This window comes from Acomys russatus, chromosome 6 (genome assembly GCF_903995435.1).
Source record: "Acomys russatus chromosome 6, mAcoRus1.1, whole genome shotgun sequence".
Lineage (NCBI taxonomy): Eukaryota > Metazoa > Chordata > Mammalia > Rodentia > Muridae > Acomys > Acomys russatus.
The window spans coordinates 21631421-21654621 of record NC_067142.1 but is presented as its reverse complement, the minus strand read 5'-3'; the positions used below and the strand labels follow the sequence as shown (position 1 = coordinate 21654621).

Here is a 23201-nt window from a genome sequence, read left to right as displayed (position 1 = left end):
TACAGGGATGCAGGGGATGCAAATTTATATCCTCAGGCTTGCACAACACTGAGGCACCTCTCCAGCTCCAGATATTTCAACTTGTTGAATTACTCAGTAAAATCTCAGAAATAAATCCCTTTACCATATGCATTACAGAGGTGGCTAGTGTGGACAGTAAGTACAATCTGCTGCTCATATTACTCAGTCATTTAAAAACTTTCACGTCCAGTTTCTTCTATGAGCATGAGATTAGATCTTCAAGTTTCAATAGCACAGATTATAAAGTTGTTTTGGAAAAAGCACGTGTGGTAAAAGGCTGAAAAAAATCAGAGTGAAATTGTAACTAGGTAACTGTTCCTCAGCATGCATAAAAGGTTGGTGTCTGTACCCAAGATTATAAAAAATCTGCACATGGTCAAGTCTCTTGTACGAAATGGCATATGTTTGCAAGTTACCCACATGCACACGCCTGTGTACTTTAAAGCAGCCCCAGGTTTCCTGTAGGGTTGGACGCAACAAAATGCTGGGCAAATGACTGTATTGCATCAGTTACTGTTCTCATTCCTGTAACAAAATACCTGATGAAGGCAACTTAAAGAAGGAAGGTTTCACTTTTGCTCACAGCTTGAAGGTCCAATCGCTTATGGCCTGGGAGGCATGGTGGCCACAACTTGAGGAATATTGTCTCATGTCATCTGCAGTCAGGAAGCTGAGAGAAATGAACACTTTTCCACTGACCTTTTTCTTTGTGTGCAGCCCAGGATCCCAGCCAATGGGATGATGCCATGGCACGTGTTTAGGATAGGCCATCCCTCTTCAATTAACTCAATTTAGTTAATTTGCAGATATGCTCAGAGCATTGTTCCCTTAGTGACTCTAAATGCTTTCAATTTGGTATTCATTAGCAGTCATAGTTGCTATATTGCACTATTTAGAAAAAGGGTGAGAGGAGGGACAGTATCTATCTATTTCGATGAAAATTAATGCATCCAGGTTATTTCTGATACTCAGTTGATCTTACATCTACAGAAAGCTGGAAGTTTGTGATCTCAATGATGAACAGCAACCAAAATCTGAAGTTGCTACCGTATTTTGAAAGTAATCCAAGCTAACAGGTATCTATAACATGTGCTCTCATTTAAAAGTGAATAATAAATACTACACTTGCCTCACTATAAGAAACAATTAAGGGAATGGAGGAATGGCTCAGCAGGCAAAAGCATGCTTCCAGAGGACATAAGTTCAATTCCCAGAACCTACGTAGTATAGTACAGATCATCAGATCCTAAGCACAAGTAACTATAGAAACAAGGGATGCAGTACTCTTCTGGCCTCATCAGGGACCTTCACATGTGTGTTTTATACAAACACACACACACACATACACAGAGAGAAGGGAGGCAGGAGGAGAGAGAGAGAGCACATTAAAAAAGAATCAACAAAAGGGAAATATGTAAATTCACACCAGTAAAGACGTTGGACATTGGATATCAAGTTGTGAGAATCTCTGAAAAACAGGCAACAAATGCACTATTTAGAAGACAGGTCCACATACAGACAGCACCTGTCAGGATGTTTAAGGGAGCTACACAAAATACAGATGCCAGACCCAAGAGAAACAGTGCTCAAATTCATGCAAAGGGGTCAGTTTCACTTCCCATCCAGAGACTATCATAACGCAGGGGTTGGAGCTCTAAGAATAGCTGTTTGTCGCCCTAGTGAGGGAAAGTTAGCCTTCTGATAAATACACTTTTGCTTCCACTAGCAAAGATTAGAGACAAACATCAAATCAATCTAGCTATTCCAAGCCATTTAACTGCAATTCAGACAAGAGCCCAACAATATGTTTAGCTTTATTAAAAATATCTATCATGTACAGCACTAAAAAGACAATTCTGGTATTCTATCAGAAACTACCAGGAATAAGGAGGAAGTCAATCAACCTGAAAGAAGAGGAAATTATAATGATATTAGAATCAAGCTCTCAGCACTACTGTGGCAATGCTGTAGTGTAGAAGCTATAGAAAACACTGGGAGAGAAGATACAACAAAAGTCTGAGACAAACTCTGGAAGACCAAAGCTGTGGTGCCTGGGCTAATCAGCAAGGGAGTAAGAAGACACAGCATTGCAAATTCAAGACTGGTGAGAATGGCAGCAATAAAAATGACGTCAACCAGCACACATGGATAAGTAAATACCAAACGGGAAAACAACAACAACAATAATAGAAGAAGGTAGCACTTCAAAGAGACAAAGTTTTGTGCCTAAAGGGAGAAGGAAGAAAAATTGAAAACTATTGGCATTAAACCTTTTGCAACCTGAAGATAATTATAATGCTATAGATGAAAATGTATGAAGGAGTCCCAAATATCAAGAAAGAAAAAACTGCCCATAAATGTGATAATAGTCAAACACTTAACTACAATGATAATGATAAATTTTTAAAGCAAATTAAGCAAGTTTAAAACTTAAATTATCTTGTTTAAAAGGTTAAGTAGGGAAGGGAATAGGTAGGAAGAGGGAGGGGGGAATGAAAATAACATCTGAGATGTAATCTGAGTAAATTATAAGAAATTTGAAATTTAAAATAAAAAAAATTAAGTAGATTAAAAATGCATCATGTATGGTGAAACAAAAGTAAAAGTGAGAGAAATTGCTTAGTGTTTTGAAATAATAAAAGTTTGAAGATAGTATAGAAACAAAACTAAGAGACTAAATTGATAATATTTCCTTACCTACAACTCTTAAAACTATAAGAACAATTAATACAACAATTAACACACAAGTTGTGTGTGGGGGAGGACAGGGAAGTCCTTCTAACACAAGGAACAGGACTTAATGAAGACCTGGGCCTACACAAAGGAAACAGGGCTCTGGTGAGACAGCTACATGGGCACTTTGTAACTGTTATTATGTTTGGATCTTTTAAGAATGATAATGGATACTAGAGCTGGTATGCAGCTTGGTGAGTAAACTGCTAACCTAGCATACAAGCAGCCATGAGCTGTGTCTTCAGAGCCATGTACTGGTGTGGTGGCACATGTCTCTAGTCTCAGATCTTGGGAGGTGGAGACCTCAGGAGGGTCAGAAGTTCAAAGTCATCCTTGGCTGAATAGTGAGTCACAGGCCACACTGGACAGTATGAGACCCTGCCTGACTCATACTACACCAAAATTAATAATTATTATGCCAATAAATTATATAATTATAATAATTATTATCAGATAAAATACATGGCATGCTGAAACTGATTTTAAGAAAAACAAATGGAAATGTCTATTCATAAATTTGATTTTGGAACAACATATTGCTTAGACTACAAAAACATAATTGTTAGTTTATCCAGAGTGTCTTTGCACGTAGAAGAGAATAATGGATGTTTAAAGAAGACACAGTGACACTGAAAGTAGAGAATTCCACTGTTATCATTGATTTTGATGACTCTCACTCAAAAAAAAAAAAGAGTAGACAGAAAATAAGGAAGCAAGTCTGTGTGGTGTCACACGCCTTTAATCCCAGCAATTGAGGAGGCAGAGGCAGGCAGATCTCTGTGAGTTTGAGGCCAGCCTGGTTTACAGAGTGAATCCAGGAGAGAGAGAGAGAGAGAGAGAGAGAGAGAGAGAGAGAGAGAGAGAGAGAGAGAGAAGAAAGAAGCAACTGCTCAAACATTTCACTTACCCAAGTTCAACAAATTTACCTAATGTACAGTTGTACAATACTCTTCCCTACAATAATAGAAAATACAATTTATTCAAGTGAATACACAATATATCCACAGAATTGTCACACACACACACACACACACATATATACATACATATATATGTAAACATAATTCAACAGCTCTTAAAAATTCTATTTTTAAGAATTTCTTATGTAATTTGCTCATATTCCTTTGCCTCAAGCTCCTCCCAGGTTGCCCCCATTTCATCCCTGATCCAAACTCATGTCCCCTGTGTTTTATATTTTAATATCCCACTAAGTCCAGAGTCCACACACCTGGAAAACACTGGAAGCCCTCCCCCAGCAGCCTTCAATTCCACTATCGCCTCAGTTAGAGGTGGGGTCTTGTGATCCCCTCCTCAAGCCATGCCAAGCTTGGATTGGCTTGATCTTGAGCAGGCAGCCACAGTTCCTGTGAGGTAAAGAGTGCAGGGATCTGGTCAGAAAGCACAGCTCACAGCATCGACTCTAACCTCTCGAGTTTACAGTCTTTCCACCTCCTTTTCCGTGATGTTCCCTGAGTCTTGCGTGTAAGGAGTATGGTATATGTGTTGAAGTTAGGGCTAATATATCCACATATTTGAACAATTGACATCAAATAAAGCATGTTCATGGCCCATATGAGCCTAAGTAGAAATAAACAAAGTAACTGAAAACCTGTCAAATATTTGGAAATAGAAGAACTTACTAATAACTATCTTGTGGTTCCAGGTAAAAATAAGAAGGGAAATTATGTTATTGTTAAAGTGATTTAAAATGAAGACAGAGGTAGCATTATGTATAAGCTATTGGGGAAGTAACAGGAGGGAAGCCTATCGCAATGCCCATGTTAGAAAGGAAGAATGTCCCATCTGGTGACCTGTACTTACTCCTTATAAAACTGAAAAAGGATGCACAACAGAAACCTGACAACTGGGGCCGAGGTGATGACTCAATCATAAGTGCTTGATTCAAAAGCTTGATGGCCTGATTCTGGGTCACCAGCAACCACATGAACAAGTTGGATGTGTTTGCCTACTTTTGTAACCCCAGGAATGGCGGGACACAGAGAGACCAATCCCAAAAACTCACTGGCCAGCCACTCTAGCCAAGTTGATGAGAAGCCTACTCAGAGAGAGAAACTTACTCAAGAAGATAAGATAAGGAAATAAGCGCGCGCGCACACACACACACACACACACACACACACACACACAGTGGACAGAGGGCTCAGCAGTTAAGAACATTTGCTGCTCACCCAGAGGATCCAGGTTTGCTTCCCAGGTCCCACATATTGGATTGTTACCATCTATAACCCCAGTTCCAAGGAATCTAATGCTCTTTTCTGACCTCCAAGGGCACCAGGGCACAAACATGGTGCTCATATATTGATGCATAAAAGGCACTCAAATGCATAACAATACAGTTTTTAAACACGTCTAAAACTATTTAATGATGAAATTATAAAGATTGGAGCAGAGAAAAATCATATAGAACATGTGAAAATAATGTAAAAGTCAACAAGACCACACCTTTTTATATTAAAATATAGATATATGCTCAATATATATCATGTAGGTGGGTATATGGGCAAAGAGATCATGAATAACTGGTACAAGAATGAGGAAGGTGACTTTAGTTCTGGCTCTGTAGATGCTAATAAGATGATAAGATGAGAAATTATGAAGGACTTATGCTAATGGATTCAACAGTTTAAATGGGAAAATGCATTCAGAGACACAAGCTGCCAGCCTCCCTGGAGAGAAATAAATAATTGGTTTAATTCTATCTCTATTTACAGGCTCCATAATTCATAGTTTTTAAAAATTCACAAAGAGGAAGCCAAGCTATAGTAGCTTACTGGTCACATATGAGGAAGAAATCATGCCAATTCCACATGAACTTTCTAGAAGAGATGAAAAGGTTAAAGTTACTCTATAAGACAGGTGTGATAGCTCAGACTGTCAGTCCAGCACTGAGGTGTGTGAGTTAGGTGTATACCAACCCAGTCTGTACTACATAAGGAGTTATAAGTCAGCAGAACTACAAACCACACCCTCTCTCAAAGAACCAAAAACAACATCAAAAACATTACATAAAGCCAGGGAGGCAACTAACCCTGCAAATTCGAATAAACCTGCAATCAACTAAACACAAACATATGGTCACACCTTTGATAGGTTTTCTCTATTGGATTATTTGGTAGAAGATACACCCTAAATTTGGGCCACGCCTTCTGGTGAAAGTCTGGAAGAAAGGGTTTCTTCCGGCTTGCCTTCACTCTCACTGCAAAGTTCAAAAGTCCTGCTGCGGCCACACGTCCCTTCACTGGTGCTAGAATCTACTTCTTCTGGACTGTAATGTCACCTGGAGACTGGCAGCTCTCCAGGAATACTGAGGACTCCAGCACCAGACTAGGACGACTGAGACTACCCAGTTCTTGACCTTTCCACCAGGAGACAGCCACAGTCTGTAAGCCATTTTGTATATATATTCATTATATCAGTTATTTTCCTTTACAGAACCCCAACTAATAGCCAGAATTAATAGACAGTGTTAATAGAATGCCTGAGAAAAACATATATTTTAAAGGATCTATATAGTAGTAGCTGCCATGAATACAGATGTAATTTTTTAACAAAATATTAGCAACTCCACTTTAATTCTGTATGCAAATGTGAGTAGATAATGCCACAATGGGACTTATTGTAGTAGTGTAATGTTGATTTAGCCTATTAGCAGCCCAAATATGTATCTACATGAGAGAACAACCAATTTTTTTTTAAATGGGCAAATGTCTGACTAGATAAACATATCTTAGAAGAAGATATATTAACAGCAAACAAACACCCATTGTTCCTTATTAAAGAAGCAAGAAGCAATCACAATAGAAAAGTGATATAGAATTTTGTTCCAATTCTACCTATAATTATAATCACATCATGAGAAAACTGTTTCATTATTCTATACTCTACTTTCTGAAAAGTACCCTTAGATTGCCTGGCCTGTTGTCTAGGGATACTAAGAAGTAACATCACATTAGAAACTAAACTCTAAAAGACTTGGGGAAATATACCATATAAATGGCATTACTTGAGAATGTTTTTATCATTATTTTCTGTGTTGTGTGCATGTGTGTGAGTGTGCATTTGCTTGTGCATTTGTGTGTGTTAAATGGTACCTATTGAAATTTTTACTTTTTGTTTTTGTATGCATGTGTATATTGTGTGCACACTCATGTGGGAGTGCAGTCACGCACACACACGTACCCGACAACGCACATGCAGAGCTGATGAAACAACCTCAGGGGTTATTCCTTGTTATACAACTTCTTGGGACAGGATTTCTTGTTATTTTCCCTTGCATGCAGCAAGCTAGCCAGCCTTCATGCCTCCAAAAATCTCCTGTCTCCAGTTTCCATCTCACTGTAGGAGCTCTGCCATTGCAGAGGCATGTGACCACACCCAGCTTTACAAGGATTCTGGGAATTCAAAGACAGGTCCTCAGACTTGTCTGGCAAGTGATTTACCCACTGAAATCTACCCACCCCCCACCCCAGGAGAGAATGTTTTACATTTAGTATGTTCTTCACTAAGCTAGCTTTGCCAGAGATGGAACCTTATACACTCTGCCACTGTTTTATAAACGCATGAGTGTCTCATGGATAAGGGTCCAAGAGAATTCCTTAGGAAGCAAATCTCCCCAATTGCTACAACAATGCCTATAGTCAAGAAGGAGAATCTCAGGCTACAAAGAAATGCAAAAAGTGGCATTTGGAGCTCAGTGAGTCTTTATTAATAACCAAATCATCTTCTACAATTTAATTTCCCATATTGCTTTACGGTTGAATTTGTAATTGAATATCCCTCATGGTAAGACACTAAAATCCTGGCCAAGGAGCCAAGTCTGAGCTAAGATGTTGTTACTTATTCCAAAATACTCACACTGTATGAGGCATCTCCCTCCACGAAAGAGTAATTGACTGATAATACCAACCACCGTGCACTGATTCCCTACCGTATGCCACTCATGGCACAAGGCACTTTGCAGTTATAGCCCAACCATTGTAGAAGCCCTTCAAGATAAGCAAATCCTCACTCCTTGATTTGTGATGGAAGCCATCCTGAGATTCAACGCAGCTTGCCTGAGGCCACTCACTAGTCACTGACAAATCTAACTTTCTCTTTCAGGATGCCAAGACGGTTACTAAAAACTCTAAATGAAATCACACAAGAAAGGGAGATTTGTAAAGTGAATTTTTAACCCATGAAGCCAAATCTCATAGCTATTGCAAATGCCTCTATGATCAGACCAACATCAAATCTGATAAGAGCCAGCACAATTCTAATCAGGACAGACACTAAATTGTCTGGCATACACTATGCAATGTTAAACGTACTAACTGTTAATGTCAAGTAAACATGCAGTTGATAAAACAACAGCAACACCAGAAAATCAGACACAAGGAAGTCATTTCCACAAGAAGAAAACACTTTACATTTATATACAGAGAAATGTGCATCCATGATCATTTTGACTTGTCGTTTGCTTTCTGACAGGTCCCATGAACTCTGTATTGGCTGAAAAGAAAATGAACTCCTAATACTCCTGCCTTAACCTCTACATTAGCTGTTTTACTATTGCAGCAGTAAAATAACCATGACAAAGCCAACTTATAAAAGAAGCAGTTTATTTTAGCCTAGAGTTCCAGAAGGCTAAGAGTCTGTAATAGCAGGACAGAGGCAGGAGGTATGAGGGCAGGAGGAGAAAGAGAAGCATGCACGTGTTGGTAGCAGAGAGCCGTCACTGGGGACAGGGTGAGGCTAGGAAACATCAGTCACACCCTCAGGGATGTACTTCCTTCATCAAGGCCACAAACTTCCCCAAACCACACCATCACTGGTGGACCAAATGTCCAAAAGGCAGAGACTACTAGGGACATGGCTCATCAAACTGCAGCCTCCCAAGCGCTCAGATTACAGGAACACATAAATACTCACTTTAGTGTGTAGTGCTGGGTACTGAACCTAAGGATTGGTGCACTGTAGGCAAAAACTTGATCAACTGAGCTACATCTTCAGTCCGTGTGTGTGTGTGTGTGTGTGTGTGTGTGTGTGTGTGTGTGTGTGCATGCACACATGTTTGCCTGTGTGCATGTGTGTACCATATACATGGATACATATTTTCTGATTTGAAACCCTTTAGAAGATGGCAACAAGTCCAAGAAACTCTCTCCTACCCAAAATGTTACAACATTTTAGAAAACCACTGGAGCTTCTGAGTTTTAGAGCTTTTAAAAACATGAGAAAGTGTCTAGCGCGCGCGCACACACACACACACACACACACACACACACGCACGCACGCACGCACGCACGCACACACACACACACACACAAATAAATAAATATCATAAAAAATGTAAAACCCTTTACCATAATAATGCTCTAAGTTTACTTAATGGTCTCCAAAACATTGCAAATTTTTAAGCTCCGAAGTCCTTCAGAGAAAATACTTGAAAGCATTTATAATTCTTCTTCATTAAGAATTCACATGCATGAGGAAGTAGGTTGAGGGCCTCCTGAGACCAGCAGGTGGAGGGATGTGTGTATGCTAAGCTTGCCCAGGCCCCTCTCCTACAATCCTTTCCAGACCTTAGACCTTGACTTCTCAGTTCCTTCTCACTTTTGTCATCAACAGCTCCTGCTTTATTTCTCACACACATCTGAACAGAAAGAACTGAGTGAAGCAGAAGACAGCAACAAACTACAAAAGAGAGCAAACAGGTGATTTGGTCAGAAGTTCCAGGCTGTTTGAAGGAATTAATAATTTATGGTGTCTTAAAATTTGGTGGGGTAGGAGAAAGGGGGAGCTTGGGAGGGGAGGGGAGGAGAGAAGAGGAAAGCGAGAAAGACAGAGAGAGATAGACTATAATAGACCAAGACAAAAATGACAAAAAGTTATAGAGTGATAATAATTTCATCTAAAACATGACAGTTTCAAAACTGAATCAGTATCGGGTGCAACTACACATTAATAAACTTGAAACTAATTAGAATCCATTTCACTTATGCAGATGGAGCCAAAAATCATCAAAGTAATACTAATTTATTAGTTAATTAGATTCAAGACTGCTTTGAAATAATTCTATGAAAATAATATTGAAATTAAGAGGTCCAGTGGCATTTACTGTAGATGGCAACACTGGTTCTGTATTAGAAAGCCTGTCAAGGCAAATGACCTCATTAATTCAATAGACACAGTGAAAGCATCTGACAGAGTTCAAACGCATTAGAAGTTCAGAGCAAACCAGGGGTGCGCTTTGCATTCCTTAACTTTAAAGTCGCCTAACAAAAATACCGACCTGGAATATTATGCTGAAAGTGAACTTCAGCTGAGCTACTACTCACAGCAAAACAAAGGCAGGCTTCCATTATCCAGCTAATGTTCCAGATGTCTCAAGCATAATCACGGCAGTTAGACAAGTAACAAAAGGACAATAGAAGTCACAATAGGATGAGAAAAGACAAAATGCTCATCTTGCAGCAGCATGGGTTAGAAACCACAGGGTGCTGTTTCCCAGTGGACAATAAAATGTGAAGTCACTAGTTTCAATCAACCAAAAAATACGATGTAATTCGCAATATAAGTGGCATGCAAATTGTCTAGGAATTATTTTAATACAAAGCACTTGCTTTCTAAGAAGAAACTGTACATATTCAAATATATGAACACCTTTGTGCATCACGTCTCCTTGATTCTCTCGAACGGAAAGAACAGTTTTTTGGAAATTTTGATTAAAACCAAAGTAATCTTAGTATCTGACAAAAGGCATTTGAAGCAAAATAAAAAAATATTTCCCATGTCTACAGAAGTGACATTGCTTATAAAGCAAGTTATTGTGGACAATGTTTTATCAACAATATCATCTCAAACTATGTGAAGCAAAAAAGAAAAAGCGGAAAGGATTACTCAAAAAAAAAGCTCATTTATAAAATATATGTGCCTTTAAGAACAGTCTGGGCTGACTTTTATTAACATGGTAAATGTATTTTAAAAGTCATATGAGGCAGATGGTAGAGGCACACATTAATCCTAGCACTTAGGAGGCAGAGCCAGGTGGATCTCTGAGTTCTTTGAGGCCAGCCTGGTCTACAGAGTGAGTTTCAGGACAACCAGAGATACACAGAGAAACCCTGTCTGAAAAAAATATTAAAAGTCATACTGAAGAATAAATTTCACACAAACATAAAAAAACAAGAGAGGACAAATATGATTCAGTAGAAAGAGGGGAGAAGCCTGGGCTGATGGATAAAGCATTTGCTGTACAGAGTGTGGGTGCCTGAGTTTTGATTCCAAGAACTCACATAAAAGGCAGAAATGGTAGCATAAGTTTGTAAGCCCAGAATTCCCAAAGTAAGATGGGAAGCAGAGGAAGAAGAAATCCCTGGATGCTCTAGGGCCAGCTAGCTTGGCATACACAGGACAAACAGCAAGAAATCCTGTTCAGGCAAGGTGCAAGGTGAATGCTAAACCCTTCTGTGAACGTGCTGTGGTACATATGCGTGCACATGTGTGCACACGTGGACACACACACACACACACACACACACACACACAAAGAGACAGAGAGGAAAGATTTGAGAAACAAACAAATATTCGGGAATATGATAAAATGTAAAGTTGGCCTTGAAAGCAAACTGGCTCATTTTCTACAGGAAAATGTACCCAGAACTCTAACCAACATCAGTGATGGAAGTGAACAACCTGAAAAATGTAAGTTTGAAAGTTACAATTCCCAACCTAGTAAGGAAAAATAAAGGTGAATACTTTGGTTTCCCAGGGGTAAAAAATTATGTCCTGTGGATTTCATGTTGATGATTTGAATTAAATATACTGGGAACAGTTTAGACACATACCTATGACATGGAGAGCAATAGAAGGGATTGTTTTAGCACCTAAAACTGACAAGGGGTAAATTTGTCAGCATTCCTTGGGGAAACAGAAACCAAAGAATTAAGACATATTAAAGGGAGGAGGTTATTAGGTTTAGTTGCATGGTAGGTCCTAGGTAGTTCACTTGGGTAGCTCTCTGGAAATGATAAAAACCACATAGCCACTCAATGCAGGAAGTGTGACTAGGTCTGAGCCCAGTCTAGGTGGCTCAGCAGTCCCAACCTTCCACTGAGGTCTGGAAGCTTCCTGGAAAGACACTGGTCTTTACTCCCCATTGGAATGCCAAAGGAGCTGGGTTCTTAAGACAGTGAAGGAATGTAGCATGCACCCATCACAACAGGGCAGGCATGTTCACTGTTAGATTTCTGAGGCAGCAGGACAAGACAGAAGGCAGAAAAGAGACAGGAGTCTGTGTTTATTAGACCACACAGCAAGGGTAGCTGTGGGAAACTGAGGGGTCTGTTAGGGGTGGGAGGAAAGAAGCTGGTTGTGATCCTTTATATGGGCAGGGTGAGGAGCTTGGCTATTGGGAAATTTTTGCAGTCTAAGGGGCTTTGTGTGTGTCTACAATCTTTCCTTCCTAAAATTGTTTGGCCAAGCCAAGATAGACTTGGGAGACAGACTGCCTGTACAGATATTCCTTTCTGGGCTGACACATAAAACTGAGTAAGGTCATCTGCAATATCATAGGAACCCTGTTTCACCACCAAGACACTCTACCCTTCACTAGTAAAAAGCAAAGTTGGGCAATTAAAGGTACCATATTTTATTTGGACCTCTTGGTGCTAGCCAGATAAATTTATGGAAAAGGTACCTGCCACCAAATGTGACAACCTGAGTTCAGTCCTCAGCATCCACATGGTAGAAGGAGACAACGAACTCCTAAAGTCGTCCTCTGACCTCCACACATGTGCCATGGAAATTACATGCTCACAAGCAAATGAACAGGTGCATAAATGTAGCAAACGAATAACCAGAATTAAACAATGAAAACTAAATGAATATCATGAAGTAAACAACATTTGTGAGAGATATACTAGACGAATATACACAAAGAGTTCTGGAAATATTGGTGGTGGAATTAAAACCGAAGAAACTCAATGACACATGCAAAATGTCATTTGTGTGTGTCTGAAATGAACATACAGAAACTAGACACTGTTCACAAAAATGCATACATATTTAAGAACATACAAAATGGATAGGAAATGAGAATTGAATGACACATGTCAATAACTAAACAAACACAAAGTGAGATGCCTGTATACATAGACTCTTCCTTCAGCATCTGTATTAGTTAACGCTCATAGCTGTAGAAAAATACATGACAAAAGTGACTTAATGCAGGAATTTATTATGTAACACAGTTTGAGGTACAGTCCTTCATGGTGGGGTAGGAACATTGAGGTGGCTGCTAGTATTGTATCCAAAGCCAGGAAAAGAGAGGGAGAGAGAGAGACAGATAGAGACAGAGACAGACAGAGACAAAGAGAGAAGAGAGATAGAGAGAGACAGAGAGAGAGAGAGACAGAGACAGACAGACAGACAGGGAGACAGAGAGACAGAGACAGACAGACAGACAGGGAGACAGAGAGACAGAGACAGACAGAAAGATAGAAAGACAGACAGAGAGAGACAGACAAAGAGACACAGACAGAGAGAGACAGAGAGACAGAGACAGAGAGAGAGAGAGACAGAAAGACACAAAGAGAGAAACAGAGAGACAGAGAGATAGAGAGACAGACAGAGAGAGACAGAAAGACAGAGAGAGAGAGAGACAGACAGACAGACAGACAGAGACAGAGAGACAGAAGACAGAGAGAGACAGAGAAACAGAGAGAGACAGAGACAGAGACACAGAGACACAGAGAGAAACACTGGATCTTAGCCCCCCTTTCCTTCTTATTCAGTCCAGGATCCTAGCTCTCATGGGATGATGCAACCACATTTAATCTTTTTACGTCAATTAGTTCAGTCTAGAAACTTCTTCACAGGCATTCCCAGAGGTTTGTGTCCCAGGTGACTGTAGATGCCATCAAGGTGGCCATCAGTGTCATCCACTACAATGCTTTAGCGGAAGTGAATCCTACACCGGGATGTTCACGTCTATTACATGACCTTGTGTAGCACTATAACATTGCCATAGAAACCATGCATGCACCTCTGCACTTTAAATCATCGTTACATACCTATTGTTCCCAATAAAATGTAAATGCCTTAATAGCAGTTGTGATAGCACATTACTTAGGGAGTACTGAGTATAAGACTGAATATTTCCAGAAAAGACTATATGTAGAGAGGGCTCTATGTGTACATGAAGAAGGGGTAGACCAACACAAGGATACAGAATTCCGTGACTAAGTGCACTTGATCTATGAGGGCAGTTTAATAGCAGTTCCACTCAGCAAAACTACTACAATGAGTTCCCTCTAGAGCCAAATGCTTCTCCCAGGGTTAGCAATAAAGTGAAAATGTGGCAGGGTCTCAGCACCCTAAAGAGTGCCCCTGGCTAATCTTTTGAAATATGAACAATGAGTATTATGTATATTCATATTCTCCTCCTTGACATTATAACCTCCCTGATGACCATCACAGGATATGGTTATTAATGTACATTCTAATATTTATCAACACAAAACATACCTCTCACTCAAAAACGAGTAAGAATACACACAGGAGCCAAATTTGAGTGACCATGACCCAGAAAACATGACTAGGTTACCCCAGGTCCATTTTCCCAACGTGGGAGCAGTTTCTTGGAGTTTTAGAGTAGCAGAAAGGAGAAATTCATAAACAAATACATTTAAGAAATATGCTAGTGGGAACATTTGGTAGGAAGGCAAGTTCTGTTGCTATGGGGAGACACCACAACCAAGCAACTCTTATGAAAGACAGCATTTAATTGGGGACTTGCTCAGTTTCAGAGATTTAGTCCATTTTCACCATGGCATGGAGCCTGGCATCACACGGGGTGCTTAAGGAGTAGCTGAGAACTACATCCTGATCTCAGGGAGAGACAGAGAGAGAGAGAGAGAGAGAGAGAGAGAGAGAGAGAGAGAGAGAGAGAGAGAGAGAGAGAGAGAGAGAGGGAGAGAATATGAATTGGGCCTAGCATGGGCTTTTAAACTTCAAGGCCCATCCCCAGTGACACATTTCCTCTACCAAGGCTACAACTTCTAATCAAATTCTTTCATTGCTTGGTGACTAAATATTCAAATATAAGAGTCTATGGGGGTAACTCAAACCTCCACACCAAAATGGCTAAATAGAGAAATCTCTGCTACATGTCCTGGGCACTTGATGACATTCTTTACTCTTAGTTTGTGGAATCTAGGGGTCTGCTAAGTTCATAAAGTCCAAGGGTATTTTTCTATTGGCCATAGGGTGTTAGGCTCAGCACAGAGGTGAACAAGGAATGGTTATTTGTGGGACTAAAACTAACCCAAGATAAAGGTATATTTGGACTCTGGACCAGCACTGTTCCAGTGTCTCTATAGCACTACCGTTCTTATTAACCAGCCAGTTTCAGCATACAGCTTCTTTCCAGGAATTCCTATTTGTGTACTTTACTTTTATTTTTGCAGTGATAGTTCTTGAACCAGCCGCTCTGCGCATATTCAGCAAATTTTCTACCACTGCGCTACTCCCAAGATCCTTCACCCTGTACTAAACACTGTCATACAATGAGTTGTCCCTCAGCACATCTCCACCATGTGCTTAGATATTCTAAGCCAATTCCTCTTAGTTGGGTACAGCAACTGCTAGAAGGTCACTTTGATACAAAGCGCACAGTCCCTAACCTAGCAGCTGAAGTATTTCCCGCCCCTCCCCTTGCCCCCCCCCCAGGGCCCTGAAAACACCATCCTGTCAGTTCCAAACTACCTGCCTCGCACCTCCATCCTGGTCCTTCTTTACTCTCCACGTTCATAAATATGCTCTTCAGAAACTCTACAGCAAAGTCACTTCCTGCTAAAGTGAGAAAGATAAAAGCAGAGGAAGACAAGAACAAAGCTCCCTGTCACGGAGCCAAACAGAATCCTGCCTCCACCCTGCGGATCAAGATTAGCAGGCAGAGTTTCAAAAGCAGCATATGGATGAGTTGGATGTCCGTGACTTTACGATTTTTCTGGAGGCTATCTTTGGAAGTGACAAGCAGGTTCTATTGCCAGGAGAAGATGTGCTTGCCAAAACTGAAACAAAGTAAGAGTAAAATATTTCGGCACCTATCTCTCCCTATTGGTGGGGGAGGGAGATGCTAAGCACATCCTCCCCCCAAATCCCGCGATCACTCCAGAAAACAGAGGAGCAGAGCTTCCCATCCCCATGCCCACAACCTTCCTCCCACACCTGCCTCTATTTGGGGATCCACTCTAAAGGAATTGGAGGGATGACTCACAGGGTAACATGGTTGTCTTGTAAGTATAAGGGTGATCGTTCAAGGCCAGCACAGGGGGTAATGCACACTCCCAGCACAGCAATGGTGTGACACAAAGCAAACAAGATGGCCCCTGGAGGACCTACTTGGTGAAGTCCTAGGCTAATGAGAGACCGGTCTCAAAATCCAGAGGCAAGGTTCCTAAAACGTAACACCAGACGTTGTCCTCTCTCACAGACAGGCACACATTTTTACATGCCTTTGAACATGTGTGTGTGTGTGTGTGAGCACGTGCGCGCGCACACACACACAAACACTCTGAAGGGGACACCTGCACACAACGCACACAGACACACATAATGCAACTAAAAAAAAATCTTTAAGATATGTGTCGTTTTATGACAAATACAGCTCATGCAAAAATCAATACAAAAGTAGCAAAAGAGAAAATGATATCTTTAAATAGTTCAACCCCCCCTCCCCGCTAAAAGGAGCAGACAGCAACTTTCTATGTCATGTTCATAAGCTTGGCTTCCTCCTGTGTTGCTGAGACCCATGACTGATTGGTCTAGTCAAACAGAAATCCTACCCTGGCTATCGTTTATGTTCTGTATTCACACAAAAATTGTGTGTGTGTGTGTGTGTGTGTGTGTGATATTTAATGTAAACACACATGCGTTCTTTTTTGAGAAAGGGTTTTACATAGCACAGAATAGCCTCAAATTCACTGTACAGCTGACAATGAGCATGAACATGAATTGCTGTTCCCACCTCCTGAGTGCTGGGTCTGAAGATATGAACCCCCCAAGCTCATCTATTCCACTCATAGCTCTAGGCAGCCCTCAGGCATTTCTGCAGGCCTAGCCTATCATCCTTATCTTTAGATAGGACCTAACTGGAACCTGCTATATAACCAATAATACTTTCTGTGCAGAATAGTCTACAATATAACTGAGGCTAAGTCTCCTTTATAATCATTGCTTTATTATGGACAAGAAAAGAGTGTGAGCTAACTATATAAAATGGTCATTTTTCCTTCAATTCAAAAAGAATTCATATACCCACATAAAAGATTCCCAATCAGGATGGTGGGGGTACCCTCCTTTATTCCCAGCTCTCAGGAGGCAGAGGCAGGCAGACCTCTCAGTTTGAGGCCAGCCTGATCTACAAAGTGAGTTCTAGGACAGCCAGGGCTGCATAGAGAAATCCTGTCTCAAATAAAGAAATGAATAAATATCTTTTAGTACAAAGGACTGGATATTATCAGACCACGAAATGTTTTCTTTTCATTACATTTGTATGTTTGTTTCTTTGTGAGAAGGCATGCACATACCAGTGTGTGAGTGTAGGTGTGCGCATGTACACGTGTGTGTGTGTGTGTGTGTGTGTGTGTGTGTGCGTGCATGCGTGCATGCCTGTGTGTAGTCAACTTTAGACAGTAGAGTTGTATTTTCCTTCTACCATGAGAATCCTGTTATTGGACTTGGGTCCTCAGTCTAGGCACCACATATCTTTAACCACTGAGCCATCTCATCCCAAATTGTTTTTTAAAATGTCCTTTCAAGGTGGATCTAGAGCAAGATCTAAACTCCCACAAATTTTTAAAAATATTTTATTGTCATATGTTAACTATACTTAATAATAGGCTTCATTATTACACTTCCAGTGGTGTATTTTTGTATATAATGTGTTACGACCACATTCTCCACACACACACACCCTTTTATTCACTCTTCTACCCCTCTAACCTCTGCTGACCCCCTTCTTCCAAACAATTCCCCATCTATACTCATGTCCTTTTATGGGGGATGGGTGGCCCAATGACTTCCTTTCAGCCTCAAATTTTTCTGTGGTATACTTACCTCAAATTGTTCCCATAATTTGAGAGGGCTTAAATTTAGGAATTGCTCTGAGTTTCTTTTGAGTAGTCACAGAAGAGATGCTTTTAAAATTATTAATAAGAATTTTCCTTTTTTAATTTTTTTATTTTTTACATATACATTTGTATTATTACACATATGCAAAACACTACCTACATCAGGAAGAACTACAAAACAATCAGGAATTATATAAATGTTATATTCATACTGTTTTGTCTATTTGTATTTGTTGGTAAACTTGAAGAGAATATCTTTCCTATCTTGGTACATCTAAAAATCTGAATGTAAATCAATATCTATTATATCTCATCATCTTTACCAATTTAAAATATCTATCTAGAACATAAAACATCTTAACCCCAAAACAACTAAACTTTATTGTAAAACTACACTATCTGGTCTTCAACCCTATCAGAGACCTGAGAAGGAATAAAATTAATTACCTGGGTATACTGGGAGTCCTGCTTAGCAGCTTGCCAAATAAGAAGATGACAGAGACAGTTTGCTACCTGCACAGTCACCCAAAATTGTCTATAATGTTGGAGCGTCATATTCAGCCTTCTGGCTCAATATATCTGACAGACATATTTGTCAGGCAGGAACTGTTGAGGACTTGCTTACCCTGTCTTGGCAGAGTTTGGCCATTGCCTCTGCCTGAATTCAAGCTTGTCTTTTTTAAAGGCAGAATTCTGTCTGTAGCAGAAATGAGCACATTTTTCCCAGTGGCTTGTTTGCCACATTTGAAGCCATCTCCATAAGGAGGTTCTTTGATGCTCATCATCTTCTTTGAGGTAGGCTTAGTGTTGCCAGAAGTTACCCTGTCTTGTCAATGAATCTTTAAAATAATAAATATCTTTAAATGCCATATTCTTAAGGAGAGATAAGTGGGTAAATCAATTTGGCAGATTGGGCAGGGCTCTCAGGAAGGCCTGCCTTTTTGCCTAAGGATCTCAAGACAGTTAGTAGCTGTTGGGAGAAGGGGAGACATTTTCTTAGTGGTGAAGCCTCTGGTAAGATGTCCCTGCAACTGTCAACCACCTCTTATCCATGGGCCTGTAAGCAACCATAATGAAACTCATAGAGCCAGGAAAACAAAACACATGAAAGCAGAACGGGCACTAATTAGGAGAGGGATCAGCAGAGTGAGAGGGAGTGGAAGAGGTTAGCAGAGGGCTGAAAAAGATCCAAATATAAATATACATGAATGAAAATGTCATGATGAAACCCATTCTTATGTAAGTGAATGTGTGCTGATAATAATCATTAAAATAATTGTGAAAATGGCCCACAGGATTAAGAAGTAAATCTACATCCAACTCCAAAAGATGCACCCTGATCATTTCACTTGGAAATAGCATTTGTCTTAATCCCCAAATCAAAAAAACAAACAAAACAAAACAAAACAAAAATGATCCCAGATTGCCTTTGCAAGGCTAGCTGAGAGTAGACCAGCTAGGTGGTCCCCAAAGCAAACAAGGAAGATTTGTTTAAACCGTGGGAACCACAAGAGATGAAACTGATGACAACAGTTAATTACTTTTGAACTGCTTACATCTCAGTTTGAGGTGCATCTGGAAGACATCACAAAAAAATGTATAGATAATTAATGAGAAAATAAAGAAGGAGAAATGATTTTCATTAGTCAAAGTTCAAGGCACACTTCATGCATGTTGTTGCATGAATAAAATCGTGAATGAATGAATGTTTTTTATCTTTCAAGTGCATTGGGAAATGTACTCTCCCACAGTGGGAAGCCAACTAATTAGCTAGATTTTCCTTTAATTAATCAAAAAAGGGGAAAACCCACAAATGGCTTTGAGAATCCAGAGAAGAGACAGATGGCTCAGGTAGGGCATGTGTGTGTCACTCTGGGAGGCTTGATAGGTACTTGAAAGGCAAGGGGGCACAGGCTGTGATTCCCAGCAGAGCTGGGTCTCCCTTGTTCTGTCACTAGCTGATTGTAAATCTTTCATCTTCTAGTTGGGGCTAGAAGCTCTTGATATCCTGATTTGCACGTTCAGTGTTGCTATCACCCCCACCCCCAAGGATACGGAGAAGATCAGAATGGGTAATATGACAGATTAGTAAGATAATAAATTAAAGCATTTGCTGCTCTTGTAGAGGACCAGAGTTTGGTTACCAACGTGCACATAAGGTAGCTCCCAACAGCCTATAACTTCAGCTCAAGGTTTTCTGACATATATATACTAAAACACACATAAATACACATGTAAACTAATAAATTGATAAGTAAAATATTTTTAGAAAACAGGTCTAAAAACAACATAATAAACTATAAATTTACATTTCTATAAAACAAATGCCTCAGTTGATTATTTCATGATGGAAATTATGAATGTAAAACCACATGCATTTGTTCATCATGCTGCAAATATACTATGCGTGTATCCATAAGCTCCCTTATGTCCTTATAGAAACAAATCCAGGGAAAATGGATAGAAAAACACTTAGGAAAGCACCTCACTATGTGTATGTGTATGCATGCATGTGCATGTGTGTGTGTATGTGCTACATATTCATACTAGTGTGGGTGTATACATATCTATGTTTGTGCACAAAGAGGCCAGAGGTCGATATTGGTCTTATACCCCATTACAGTCTATCTTAATTTTTGAGAAAAGGTCTCTCACTAAACCTGAAGCTCACTAATTTTTTGTAAACTGGCTGTCCAATAGGCCTCAGAGATCTGCCTATCTCTTTCTCCTTGGTAATGGAATTACAGAAATGCAGCCCAATATCTAACTTTGAATTGTTGCTTGGGATTTGAGCTTCAGTTTTCATTCTTGCACCATCAATATTCTAGGGACCAGGAAATATCTATTGCTTTTTCCAATATAATGTTTTTATTATTTGGCAAATTCACAGTATGCACTCTGATAATCTCACTCACTTCACAGTTTTTTTCCAGATCCTCATCCCACCCTTGTTAATGCCCCAAAAAATAAGAAGATGGGAAAAAAGACACAAGTCCAATTAGTGTTGCCTATATATTCACTGGAGCATGGTCAAGATCTATTCTTAGAAGTAGCCCTCCAGGGGTCCTGCTCAAACTCAGGCACCAGCCAAGGACAATATGTGCAGCAAACTTCAAACCCCTACCCAGATCTAGCCAATGGAGAGGACATTCTCCACAGTTGAATGGAGAGTGTGATATGACTTTCACACGTACTCTGGTGCCCCATATTTGACCATGTCCCCTGGATGGGGAGGCCTGGTGGCACTCAGAGGAAGGACAGCAAGTAGCCAAGAAGAGACTTGATACCCTATGAGCATATATAGTGGGAGGAAGTCCCTCTCAGGCACAGTCATAGGGGAGGGGAGTAAGGGGAAAATGGGAGGGAAGGAGGAATGGGAGGATACAAGGGATGGGATAACAATTGAGATGTAATATGAATAAATTAATAAAATAAAATAAATTGATGCAGAAAAAAAGAAGTAGCCCTAAGATTTCTTCCACCTCACCTTTTAGATTTGTGATCAACTTTCACCCCTCAACTTCTCAACTCCAGAACTAAAATAGTTCTGTCTTCTAAGCTCACATCCGTCATATCACAGTCCCTATGTCTCTGATATTATAGTCTACATACGTACATTTGTTGTTGGTTGGTTGGTAGGTTGGTTGGTTGGTTGGTTGGTTGGTTGGTTGGTTGGTTGGTTTGATCAAGGATCTCAGATTGGCCTGAAACTCACTGTGCAGACCAAATGCCCTTAAACTTCTGATTCTCCTATCTGTGAAATGTACATTTTATTTGTCAACTGCCCATGCTGTTTGAGCTCACTAAGCAGCTGGCTGTGGAAGCCGAGCTGTCCTTTCCCATTTCAAACCCAAACACGTTTGTTTCAAAATGATGTGATACCCAAAACCATTTGTCTCTCAGAAGGTGAAATATTCCCAACAGAGGTTACTACTGCTAAGTCCATAATGTACAGACACCTATGATGGGAAAGAGGAGCCAGAAGGTCCACCGTGTGAAGTCCAGCCATAGAGAACTCAATTGAGAATGCCGCCATCTGAAGATTCAGCTTCTCCAGTTGATTTCTACTGAATGTTTTGAACTCCCAGTTTGAATCTATTGCTCTCTCTATCTATCTGTAAAGATTTGTTATTCTATGCTGCCTTGCTGTATACTTAATAAACTCATTCATTCAAAACTAAAGCTCTACATGTAGAGATTATTCTCTAAACTATACATTACAAGCTTTCTCCTAAATGCCACCTCAGAACTGCTTATTTAGTTTTATCATTTACTCACCACTCTATAATCCAAACTTATAGGAGATACAACTGTCACTCAACTTTTTGTAACTTGAGTCATTAAAGTTAGCAAGACAGAAAATGAATTCCAAAGAACTGAAAAGTGCTATGGAAGGAATAAAAAGGATATTTGGAATATACCTCTAAGTTTTTTAAAAATATATTTTATTAATTATTCATATTACATCTCAATTGTTATCCCATCCCACATATCCTCCCATTCCTCCCTCCCTCCCATTTTCCCCTTACTCCCCTCCCCTATGACGTTACTGAGGGGAACCCCCTCCCCTGTATATGCTCATAGGGTATCAAGTCTCTTCTTGGTAGCCTGCTATGCTTCCTCTGAGTGCACCTCTAAGTTTTTAAAGAGTTGCTCAGTTCATATTTCCTTGGCTACAGGAGAGTGCCCAATCCTAGGTGATTTAAAAGAATAGACATTTATTCATTGCAGTTAGGGGGAGGCGGACAAGTCAGAAGTTGGAGCTATTCATCTGACATTGTTCTTCTTGCTGCATTATCCCACAATGGAAGACAGAATGACAACATGTTTGGTGAGAAGTCCACCAGTGATAAGTCAAAAGGTAGGGAAGTGAAGTCATACATTTCCCTGGAGCCTGTGATAAAGACATCAATCGGTCCACAAGCATAGAGCCCCGGGGACATAACAAACTTTTCAAAGTTCCCACCAGTCAACACGCTTGTTTCTGTGTCAAGCTTCTAACACAGGACTCTGTGAGAACATAACTAAATCATAGAAGAAAGGCACCAAAATTGGAAACTGCTCTGGACTACAGAGAATAAGCATTAATGAGTTCCTATCACCCTACTACTTAGCTAAGTGCACTAAGAAAATTCCTCCTGATCCTGATTTTCTAATGAGAAATCACACAATTGGACTGGACAGACCATTAGATCTTGAAACCCCCCCCCCCATCCTAACCCACTCCTGACAGAGTTCCACTATGTAGCCCTGGCTGGCCTGGAATTATTATGTAGACTACACTAGCCTCAAACTCAGAAAGATCCCCTG

General features: G+C 40.1%; 1 pseudogene; it reads left to right on the top strand.

The window, feature by feature from the left end:
* The first annotated feature begins 4526 nt into the window (after nucleotides 1-4526).
* LOC127190936 (dnaJ homolog subfamily C member 10-like) overlaps nucleotides 4527-23201 on the top strand; it is a 76865-nt pseudogene continuing 58190 nt past the window's right edge.